General features: G+C 42.4%; 2 protein-coding genes across 2 annotated transcripts in view; one reads left to right on the top strand and one right to left on the bottom strand.

Annotated features, from left to right (window-relative positions):
* LOC138980065 (uncharacterized) overlaps positions 1-5,399 on the bottom strand; it is a 40,857-nt gene extending 35,458 nt beyond the window's left edge. The window contains exon 1 of the mRNA XM_070352863.1: positions 5,011-5,399. The gene's annotated coding sequence lies outside the window, so the exon portion shown is untranslated. The remainder of the gene's footprint in view (positions 1-5,010) is intronic.
* Positions 5,400-8,448: 3,049 nt separating this feature from the next.
* The window catches only part of LOC138980049 (uncharacterized), an 8,210-nt gene continuing 6,854 nt past the window's right edge, over positions 8,449-9,804 (top strand). The window contains exon 1 of the mRNA XM_070352844.1: positions 8,449-8,999. The gene's annotated coding sequence lies outside the window, so the exon portion shown is untranslated. The remainder of the gene's footprint in view (positions 9,000-9,804) is intronic.

Below are 9,804 nucleotides of genomic sequence, written 5' to 3'. Positions count from 1 at the left end.
TTTTGTACAGTGGAACCCCTCCTTCATGACCCAAATTAAGACCCCCTTTCTTTTAACTTAGAAAACTTGGGTTTTTCCTCCATATTTCCTGATCATTCTGTAAATTAAATACCCCCATTTTAAGACACTAATCCTCAGGCATGTGAATTGAAAATTGTAAAAAAGGCTGAAAATTTATAACTGAAGACGCGAAGTGTCAAGTCGACGGCGTGAAACGCCTAGGTTTACTAGGGGGGTCCGGGGGCATGCTCCCCCGGAAATTTTTTTCTCCAAAGTACCCAGATGGTGCAATCTGGTGTCATCTGAGCTCCAAGTTTGCCATTAAATTCTGTTTTTAGAATCAGAGTTTTTAGTACAAATTTTTGCTTTTTTGAAGAAAAAATATATACATGTATTATATGGTTTAAATTTGTTACAAGAAGGGCAAAGCCCATACGACTCACATGCTTGACCTTGACCTTTACATGACCTTGACCTTCAGGGTCAAGGTCAAATAACTAAACCTAGCAATGACATCATACACTAAGAACTGCTTTACACATTTTTCCTACCAAAATACATGTGACCTTGATCCAAGGTCAAGGTCATCCAAGGTCATGCAACACAAAGCTGTTAATTCAAGACATAGGAAGTACAATGGTGCTTATTGGCTCTTCTACCATGAGATATGGTCACTTTTAGTGGTTCACTACCTTATTTTGGTCACATTTCATGAGGATCAAAGTGACCTTGACCTTGATCATATGTGACCAAATGTGTCTCATGATGAAAGCATAACATGTGCCCCACATAATTTTTAAGTTTGAAACAGTTATCTTCCATAGTTCAGGGTCAAGGTCACTTCAAAATATGTATACAATCCAACTTTGAAGAGCTCCTGTGACCTTGACCTTGAAGCAAGGTAAACCAAACTGGTATCAAAAGATGGGGCTTACTTTGCCCTATATATCATATACAGGTGAGGTATTGAATCTCAAAAACTTCAGAGAAAATGGGGAAAATGTGAAAAATAGCTGTTTTTTAGGCAACATTTATGGCCCCTGCGACCTTGACCTTGAAGCAAGGTCAAGATGCTATGTATGTTTTTTGGGGCCTTGTCATCATACACCATCTTGCCAAATTTGGTACTGATAGACTGAATAGTGTCCAAGAAATATCCAACGTTAAAGTTTTCCGGACGGACGGACGGACAACTCGGGTGAGTACATAGACTCACTTTTGCTTCGCATGTGAGTCAAAAAAATTGATCTGTTGAGACAAACAGGAAAATGTAACTTGAAACACAATCTGTGCAATCTGGTTTACTTTCAAACATAAAAGTTCAAGTAACTGAGGCGGGCGGTAGCAGTGCGTGAACAAAGTACGGAAAGTTTTCGCGGGCTTTTGCACAAAGGCAAAAGTAAAGGCCATGTCAGACGCACAACAGAAAACAGTGTTTCCTTTCAAAACAAACACAAAACAGCGTGTTTCTCGTGTGACATCCCCCAAAACGCGTTTCAGAAAACACTGTTTGTGTTTTTGCATCGTGTTTTGGGTTTTAGAGCATGCTCTAAAATCTGAAAACATGTTTTGGTAGTCAGCCAATGAACGCGGACGATCAACTCACGTGACTCGGTCTCCGGCACCACGGAGATAGAAAAAAATGGCCGACTCAGATGTGGTACCGATTCAGGGTAGTATCTGACCCATGAATCCTAACTAGAGTCTATGGAGCCTGTCACGATTGAAGAGAGGCAATAATATCAGTGGGCGCTGGGAGCCGTGTTGTTTACAAACCCAAACACAGCGCGGTAGCTGGACGGGTCAAGCTGACACTGACCGTATCAGTGGGCACTGCCAGCCGTGTTGTTTACAAACCCAAACACAAGGCTATAGCTGGACGGGTCAAGCTGACACTGACCGATATTTCTGTGAAAACACGCACCGCGCTTCATCTGTGTGTTTCGCGTGTGACATCCCCTCTTTAAAAACATGTGTTTCCCCGACGTTTTGAGATGGTGTTTTCGTCGAAAACATGGTTTTGTGTTGTGCGTCTGTCTCCGCCTTAACCGGTGCTTTTTTTGTGTGCCTCCCCCTTTATTTTTTCGGCGGACACTTTTGCTTTTTCGGCGGAACAACAAAAAAATTCGGCGGAAATCCGCCGTTTGGCGGACAATTCCCATGCCTGAATCCTTCATTTTAACACCAAATTTTCTCAGATTTTAGGGGTCTTAAATTAACAAAGGGGTTCCACGAATATATTACAGTTGTACAAACCAGTTTTTTCACTGGATGAATGACTTACTGACAATAACACAGGGAAGCAGAGGAAACAAGAAAACACCTCACCACCTGACAGTTTCCATTAGATTTCGCTCAGCTTCTTTGCTTGAAATGTTATCAGCTACCTGAGCTATTACAAATGTTTGTTGAATCCACACAACCAAAATCAATAATCTCCCTGTGGCACAATGCAAATCACCGCTGCCTGACTGCATGACTGAGCAAGCATGTAAACCAGCCTCAGAGCAAAAAAGCTGACAGCTACCTTTGGTGTAGCTCATTACAACAATTAGTTGCATTGTTGTGCTTGCATGCATGCAGACACACACTGACTAAGACAAAAAATTGCCTTTGCATTGCTGGAACATTAATATTTTATCTAGCCAACCCCCAATCTGAGCAAAGTGAAAAGCTGTAAGGACCCAATCCACTTGTAGAACTTGTAAGGATCTATAGTTGTATGCCTGCACATGTAATGTATGTATGTACATACATATGTACGTTCACACCCATCCAGACACACACACTAGAACCTTGTTCTAAACAGGGCAATGTTTTAGTTCTACCTCAGACTATACAAGCATTAATTTTAAGCTTTGGGTGGGGCCACACTGAATTAATTTGCCGAAATTGTGAAGCCTTGCATTCATAATTCATGTAGCCTGCACAATTCTATTTTAGTTTTAGGCAAAAAAAAAAAAATTGTCTGTTTCTGGTAACATGGCTAAAAAAAATAGGGTAGGCAGGTAGGTATTTTTTTTCTCTTTTTTTTCCCCCCAAATGTAGACCAATAAAACTAACTTTAAAAATCGCGCAAAGAGACTGGATTCACTATACATAGAGACAAGACACTCAACACAAATTTACAAATCTGTGACAAAGACTATCAAGAGTATGACATGTTTTTCTTTGTTTACCTGGTCTGATATTTCCATGATGAAACAGAAAAGAAGACTTGAGACATCTTACATCTTGAGCTTGGACAAATGGGAAAATTTTTTGAGTTTGGAAAAAAAAGTTTAGGGTCGGCGCCGAAATTTAGGGTCGGTTGGGTGACCAGAAACAGACAATTTTTTTTTGTGGCCTTATGAATGAAAGTCAACATTGTGGTGTCCTGGAACATAAAATTCGTCCTTTGAAATTAAAAATCTTGATATCACGAATACTCCTTACTCAAATCTATGTTTATAAGCTTTAGAATAGAACAAGCCTAGCTTCTACTTTTATTAATTCATTATTTCAGTTAATCACTTAACACTTTCGCGACGGGACACTGATAAATCAGTACCAGCGCTGACACACCCATGGACGGGAAGCGCATTTTTCAGTACCAGCCATAGAGGGTACACGACTCGTGATTGCTTCCCGGTTTTTGAAGCTTGCAAATAAATTGAGTTGTTTCCCTTGATACACTTGGCGTCCCCTTCTGCCATTTGCAAATCCGCCTGATTTGTGTGCGTTTTTGAGGAAAAAAAATGAATCAAAGGCGAGCCTTGTCTCGGGAGGAGATTTTCCGGATGTTGGACCTAGAGGATCCCGTAGAGCATGATTCGGACGTATCGTTTTCGCCTCACGAAAGCGATACAAGCAGTGAAAGTGAGGAAGAAACAGTCCCGTTGTTGCTAGTACGAGTCGGCAAACTACACGTGGTTGGCGGTGATACTGCTAGACGAACATGTATCTCGGAATCGTGCAGGAGCTATGGGGGCGTGGCAGCACTGATAACAATGGATGGCTGGAGCCTTCAAATCCTTTTGGAATTGTTCATAGGTGTACAGTTGGTACTTTGTTGTGAAAATGTGACTTATATTCAATATGGATTACCTAGACATCATTTGGTGAGTGTTAGATCTACAGTTTTGTTTCATTTGAGTCAGGATGCTGTGAGTGAATGCGTGATTTGCTTGTTTTTTTCTTTGTACTGTCTCCTTATTTCTGTGTACAATGTTAACAATATTTCAGCTAATTCATAGGTTTTACACCTTGTTTGGTTATAACATTATTTATAATACTTTCTGTTAAAAAATAACTTTTAAAAAAAGCAGTAGAAAATAAAACACACACAAAAAAACGTTAAAAAACACAAATTATCCCCCTTTCACCCCCCTTTCACCCCCCTTTCACCCCCCTTTGCTAAAACAAATCGCGTGACAAACTTATAAATAGCACGACTGAACTGGGCATCCATTTTTGAATTAGTACACAAAATTTGGTGGTGATTGGACTTAATTCAAGCTTGCTAGACAGATTTCTTTACAGTTACTGATTTTTGGGAAGTTTCTTGGTGGCAAGCTTGGGCAGGCAGGACGTAAACGCCGTGGCAGTGCTAGTCACAATAGTGTTAATGTAAACATTTATTCCACATGCAGGCAGACTTTAAGTTAAACCAGTAACATGTTCAGTCTGATTAAATCATTAACTAGTTAATCAGCACTACAATTGTTTGCATACATTTTGTTTTGCAGCACACACCTTAATTACTACAGTAAGGCGTTCTCTGCATACTTCCATTCCAGTCCTACTAAACATAATTTCCATTTTCCTAGGAATGCACACGCACATAATACCATAGAGAGAGAGAGAGAGAGAGAGAGAGAGAGAGAGAGAGAGAGAGAGAGAGAGAGAGAGAGAGAGAGAGAGAGAGAGAGAGAGAGAGTACTTAGCTGTAATACCAAGGAAAAAGAAAAGAAATTCAGTGATTTATTGGTGGTGATCGTGATACGAAAAATGTAAACATGCAATACTCACTCAAGCAAGGAGACGAAACTGGATCAACCAGTCTCAGGGACAATACAATGCCCCTCGCAACTGAAATCCTGTATGCCCCTCAAGACATTCTCCTTTTAAACGGAAACCAAATCAACAGCGGCGATCGCAGGCAAGGTACTTGTTTACAACACCCAAAATCGTGACGATGAAAATGGGGTGTGTTAACTTCATTTGACAGTCTCACACAGAAAATCCAACCCATTCGAACACATCAAAACACATGAGAACGTTTCCTCCGACAGAAGAAGGAAGCTACAATTTCTGTAAAATACGTCCTGCTGAAATGACAGGTTGAAAACAGCTAATCCATCGCTCGTGTTTACAACGCACACAATATTGCGGAAATACAATAGTCTGTGTGGGAAGGGACATAATGCAATTGTAAACTCTCGACACCAAAAGAATATTTATTGTGTAACGCTAATCTCTGCTAGAAGTACAAAAATTCATGAGTTTAAAACAAGAGAGCCCACTATTCAAAGCAATAAATAAGGACAGAAGAAAGTTGAAGGTGTACTATCCACCATATAAGCAAATTGTTTTGTCAAGTTAGAGATTAACAAAGGTCACGGGACGTAATCCTGGCACAAAGTCTTCAAAACTTGATCTGCAGTTATTTCCCTTATTCACAAGCTGGGTTTCGGAAAAGCTCCCTCCCCTTTCAATTAATTTTGCAAGTCAGTCAGTTTGGGCATAATTTTCTTCCGTGAATAATGAATCACCGAGTAGTTCGTGATCTGATCAGTGACAAGGCTGTTAACGACCTCTCAATCAATCAATCAATATGAGGCTTATATCGCGCGTACATTCCGTGGGTACAGTTCTAAGCGCAGGAATTTTTTAAAAAAATTTTTAATTTTTATTTTATGCAATTTATATCACGCACATATTCAAGGCACAGGGAATTATTTATGCCGTGTGAGATGGATTTTTTTTTTACACAATACATCACCAGGGCCGGACCCAGGGGGGGGGGGGGGGGGGGGGGTTCCAGGGGTTCCGGAACCCCACCCCTGGAAAAAGCATGTACCTTGCTTTGAGTGTTTTTGTGGTTTTTTTTTACTAGTTTTAGCACCAAAACAATGCTGCTCAAAACAAGGCCCAGATTGCACCAGATTGCACAGATTTTAACCGTTTTTCAAAAAATTTTCGGGGGAGCATGCCCCCGGACAGCAGGCGCGCGCTTGTGGCTTCGCCACTTCGCTGACTTTGCCCCCCCAAAAAAGGAGGAACCCCCCCCCCCCCCCCTTACAACTCATTTGGTCCGGCCCTGATCACGCATTCACATCGGCCAGCAGATCCCAGCCATTTCGGCGCATATCCTACTTTTCACGGCCTATTATTCCAAGTCACACTGACGGGTATTTTGGTGGACATTTTTATCTATGCCTAGATACAATTTTGCCAGGAAAGACCCTTTTTGTTGTGGAGATCGCTAGATACCACTGGAATCGAATGGAAGGATAATAAAGAACATTATGGAACTTACTTTGATGAAGTGCGCAGTCACTCATGACGTAAGCGTAGACGCTCATCGGACAGACGGAACTGTGTAGATCTAACCAGATTAGTTTCGATGTTTCCCGAATATTCTCGTATGTCCATTAACTATATAAGTAGGGCTGCGCACACGTATTGTTGTTCTTTACCAGTCTTGCACTTGTTCTTTCTTACACTGTGCTGAGAGATATTGTCACCGTTGTTCCAGCTGTTAATAAATCTACAGAACCTACACACACTGAGAGTGGCGAAAGGAAAAACACGACACTTTTGTCAATCGTGGGATCTTTAACGTGCACACCCCAATGTAGTGTACACGAAGGGACCTCGGTTTTTCGTCTCATCCGAAAGATAAGCACTTGAACCCACCACCTAGGTTAGGAAAGGGGGGAGAAAATTGCTAACGCACTGACCCAGGGTCGAACTCGCAACCTCTCGCTTCCGAGCGCAAGTGCGTTACCACTCGGCCACCCAGTCCACCTCTGCGTTTGATTTAACGAGTTATGCCGCCCTTTAGGTTGTTTTAAATAATAAAATGTGTCCGGTCAAATGTTACAGCACTTACATGATTACCACGTATTCGGGTTAGTCTTTTTGCATCGGATGCGAAGCACACAACTGTCCTGCCTTTTCTGCTGTAAAACCGAATACCGGTAGTTTGTCTATGTCTTTCCTGTTGAAGTTAAGTATATTTTGTGGGAGGTGTGCGCGGAGGACGGATGGGGGGGGGGGGGGGGGATGGAAATCAGGTTTGTGTACGCCTCCTTAACTACTACAAAGTTGCCAGGCCTCCATTCAGTCCCACCTTACCTACCACTCTCTCCAGGGGCGGTTCTGTTGCTTTGTAAGGGGGGGGGGGGTGCACTTTGAATCGAAAGTGAATGTGATGGGCGCGAAGCGCCCGAATTTGCTAGGGGGGTCCGGGGGCATGCCCCCCCGGAAAAAAATTTTGGCTGGTGCCATTTGAACTTATAAATGGTCATAGAATCAGCTTTCCATTTTTTTTTTTTTTTTTTTTTTTGCTGGAGGGGGGTGCACGTGCACCCTGTGCACCCCCCCCCCCCTCGTCCGCCCCTGAGACTCTCTCTCCCCCCGCCCGCCCCCCCTTCCCCCGCTATAGGCCCGGCGTGAGTTCGAATCCCCCGTTCGGCGCCGGGGAGATTTATCATTATTTCTCGGAGTCAACTTTGTTCAAGAACCGTTCTGTGTCCAAACACCCACGTGTCAGTGCATACATGCGCACGAGTAAAGGCTCAAAATATCACATTCTCAGCGCCGTGACTGACAGAGAAAGACACAGAGAAAAACACTGACTGGTAAAGAAACACAAACCGACAGACAGACAGACCGACTGGCAGAGAAACACAAACCGACAGACAGACAGACAGACACTGAGACGGACGGAGAGAGAGAGAGACTCGTGAGAGCCTGAGAGAGAGAGAGAGAGAGAGAGAGAGAGAGAGAGAGAGAGAGAGAGAGAGAGAGAGAGAGACAGAGAGACAGAGAGAGAGAGAGAGACAGAGACACAGAGAGACAGCCAGACAGACAGACAGAGAGTCAGTCAGGCAGACCGTCAGAGACAAAGAGACAGAGACAAACAGAGACCGAGACAGAAAGAGACAAAGGGAGAGACACATAGGCTACAGACAGACAGAGACAAAGACAGACAGACAGACAGACAGACGGAGATATAAAGAAACAGGGACAGATAAGGAAAGTTAACGAACAATTCAGTCTTCCTTCGAATTCGTTGAGACAGAGCAATAAGCACACACAAGAACAAACAGAAGAGAACACGTACAAACAACAAGGCACGCCACAACCACAAGAGGGGGGCGTTTTCAGCACAAGCGCTATACAGTTTCCTCACAACACTGTAGGCCTACCTCTCCGCACAGTTGGCGCTGTCATTTCCGTTGTTCAAGTTTCGAGCCGGCAAAAGAAAATCATGAAAGCAACAAACTTAAGTGGTCGATTATGGCACTTATTACAATCAATTTGAGAAGTTATAACTGAAGTATTTGAATTTGTCAGCAATTGGTGATGAATCGGGATGTTATTTTCGTCTTGTGTAGGCCTATATGGAAAACTTCGTTCGCCTGTGTTTAGTACTGTGACGGCTGTTTCTAGTCATTCTTCATTAACTCGGAGTAGGCTATGGAGTTCACAGTATACAACTCTCAAAGTCGTACTTATCACAACGTTGATGGCATTGACAAAACTGAAGTGTTGGAATTTATCACTGAATGCTTACATTAGGAGGTTATGCCGGTACGGCTACTAGGCTCGTCTTTATTGTGGTACGTAGGACTTTTATGATGCCAAATTCTTTTCTTTTTTTGTGTGGTGAAAACTTGAAGCAGCCAACGGCACAACTCTGAAATTGTGTCAGCAACGATAAGATTTTTGACATGTGACTGAGGCGACCCAGTGCCATCTTTCTGCTTAGGCAGTACCATTGTTGTACGGTAAGGATATTGTACACCCATTTTCTGTGTGTTAGATTAGTCTTTCGGATGAGACGAAAAACCGAGGTCCCTTCGTGTACAGTACATTGGGGTGTGCACGTTAAAGATCCCACGATTGACACAAAAAGGGTCTTTCCTGGCAAATATGTATAGGCATAGATAAAAAAATGTCCACCAAAATACCCGTGTGACTTGGAATAATAGGCCGTAAAAAGTAGGATATGCGCCGAAATGGCTGCGATCTGCTGGTCGATGTGAATGCATGATGTATTGTGTAAAAAATTCCATCTCACACGGCATAAATAGATCCCTGCGCCTTGAGTCCGAGTCTGGAGATACGCGCGCGATATAAGACTTCATATAAATAATTAAAAAAATAAAAAATTAAAAAAAAATAGATTTTGATTTTGATTTTAGCCTTTATTGTCCCGTTGCTGGGTCAGCCCGGATGCATCGTCTTGGTGAATGGTTAACACGTATTCTGTATGATGAAAACGAAAACTGAAGACTGATTTGTTATAATTCAACAGCAGCTACTGTTGTAGGCAGTCAGACTCAGAGATCTAGAGAAATGAAGTATTGCGTGGAGAAGTAATTACTTTAAATTTGTTAAATTTAAGATTTCATTTAAACAGTTTTTTGTTTGCTTTTGTTTGTTTGTTGGTTGTTGGTGTTGTTGTTGTTGGTGTTGGTCTTATTGTTGTTGTGTGTGTGTGTGTGTGTGTGTGTGTGTGTGTGTGTGTGTGTGTGTGAGTGTGAGTGTGTTGTGTGTGTGTGTGGGTGTGTGTGTGTGTGGGTGTGTGTC

This window comes from Littorina saxatilis, linkage group LG11, assembly GCF_037325665.1.
Source record: "Littorina saxatilis isolate snail1 linkage group LG11, US_GU_Lsax_2.0, whole genome shotgun sequence".
Lineage (NCBI taxonomy): Eukaryota > Metazoa > Mollusca > Gastropoda > Littorinimorpha > Littorinidae > Littorina > Littorina saxatilis.
Note: the sequence above shows the minus strand (reverse complement) of the source record. Positions and strands in the feature narration are given on the sequence as shown.